Source organism: Phytophthora infestans, genomic scaffold (assembly GCF_000142945.1).
Source record: "Phytophthora infestans T30-4 supercont1.147 genomic scaffold, whole genome shotgun sequence".
Taxonomy (NCBI): Eukaryota; Oomycota; class Peronosporomycetes; order Peronosporales; family Peronosporaceae; genus Phytophthora; species Phytophthora infestans.
In genome coordinates, this window is record NW_003303612.1 from 122,713 (window position 1) to 125,042 (window position 2,330).

A 2,330-nucleotide genomic window follows, 5' to 3' on the forward strand; every position below is an offset into this window, starting at 1 on the left:
TTCCCAGATGCACCAGCGTGGACGTCACCAAAACAATCAGTGGCTCGTATCTGTTCTGACCTTCGTGCACGATTTGTCCAAGCCTACGACTTACCTAGATGATGATGAGGAGGAGGCTTTCGAGAAACAGGACCGACTTGCACTGCTTGACTGTCTCGGCCAAGTTTATTCGCGCGCGTTCGCTAGTGTGGCTCTGTTCGACCAATCTAAAGAGAGTGTTACAGCAGATAAAGTTGCACTGCTGGATCGTGCGCTTATCGAGGCCGTAGTGTGTGTGCGTCAAGCGGCAGAGTTCATGCGTGCTGAGCTTAAGTCAAGTCTACCGGCCATCACCACGGCTTTGGCTCATCTGGCCGGTGTGCCACTTTCTGTGGGCTTCGTGTCTTGGTTGGACCACGAGCAGACAGCGAATCCCAAGTCTGTGTTTGAGAAGGCTACACAGCGGTTATGGAAGAAATGCATAGACCAGAACCAGATGGTAAACATTCTGCTGAGTTCAACTGACATGACGACGGAGGAGCTTCTTCTTGTTCAGAAGGTGAGTTGTCTTGGCTGCATTGAAGTGTTGATCCTTGCTGCATGGTGATTCTAACGTGTTGGCTGTACAGAGCTACACTGCGTACTTGCAGAGAATGGCTGAGGGCAACTCGGACAAGCCAAAGCCTCAGGTAGATGCGGCTGAAGTTGTAGAGGAAGCCGCTGCGGACGCGTCTAGTCTGTTTTACGTGGATAACGCTGGCGGAGAAAATGAAGAAAAACTTAGTAAGTCAAAGAAGAGGCGTGCGACCAAGAAGAAGAGGCGTGCGAACAAGGACGCGATATCGCCCTCGAAGCGCAGTCGAACCTCTAAGCTTAGCAACTAGGCGCTAGCATCTCACAAATTCACATTAGAGAACTGTAGTTTCTGAGGAATATCTAAGCAAAAATCCGGAGTAGCCAAAAAAAGATCTTCATGCTGATATTTTAGTACATGTACTACAGTACTTAACTCCGGTCGCTCCAAACCAAATATTTTTTACGTTTTTTATTGGTCCAAATGGTTCTTTTGTGGTCGCTCGATGGTACCCGCCGCTAGTAGGTTATCGTGGTGCTTAGACGCGTGTGGAAGGCACAGTTCTCTAGCTCATTTAAGAATGGCGCGTTCGCGAGACGAGGGGATCTGGGCACACTTCAAGAAGCACCCAAAAGGCTCGTATAAAAGACTCCACAGGTGGGGTGCAAATTGCGCACGTCCAAAAATCATGCTGAGCTTACTCACGATCCAAGACCATGGATTGTGGAGTACTTATGCGCTGACCTGGTGAGAGAGAGACATAGCAAGCAGGGAACGTAGTTTAGTAGACTACTATTAATACATGTACCAGTACATGTACGTAGTAGAAGTAGGAGTAGTAGTACATTGTTTATTAATAGACAGGAGTTGTGGCTAAACAATGGACTTCCCAAGAAATACTGTAGTACATGTACATGTAGTATGCACGTCTATTGGCTTATAAACCAAAACAGGAGAATAAAGCCGGTTTTTAAACCAGTTTAAAGAAAACAAATATCAACACTTTAATCTACCTGGTCATATCAGGTACGAAAGGTTTTATTTAAATACTGTATTACCGGTAACCTGAGGACACAATTAAAATTATTGATTGGTACATATAATAAATTACAGTGGTCACGGTAATGAATCTCATTGAAATTATTTTGTGTGGAGTAATTGTTTTATTTCACACAGCAATTGATCTCCGTGAGAGTATTAATGAACTCCCATTAAATAGTGTTTGGTAAATAAATCTCATTGCTATTATTTTATGTAGCCCTGAAATTAATCTCACATCTACATGTCTGCATAAATTATACCTGAAGGTAAAGTTTCAGTTGTCGGAATGTCACTGGACTGTAGTGGCAGAGAGAATTATTAAAAAAAAACATCATGAAATGAAGAAGGATTAGACACAAGTACGTGCAGTCATATAATTTAGAGCCACAGCCAATTGGTAAATAGAAACAGTGATACTTTTCTTAAGTACGAACATCAGTGTTTACAGCCGAGCAACCAACGGATGCCAATTATTGGGTCAGAACATTCCACAGAACATACATCACCACAGACCTAACTCTAAAAGGGACAATTGACACCCGATGCACTGCTGCTGCGGCACTTGAACTCACAATGCAGCGATTGGCTAGGGCGATCATTAACCACTGCACCATAAGCAAACCCGATAGTGAGTACAAGATATCACCCACAACTGAGATTATAAATGAACTCTGGAAAAGTTTGTTCACGTGAATTATTCTCAACAAACTTAAGTGAGAATATTTAGTGTATGAGA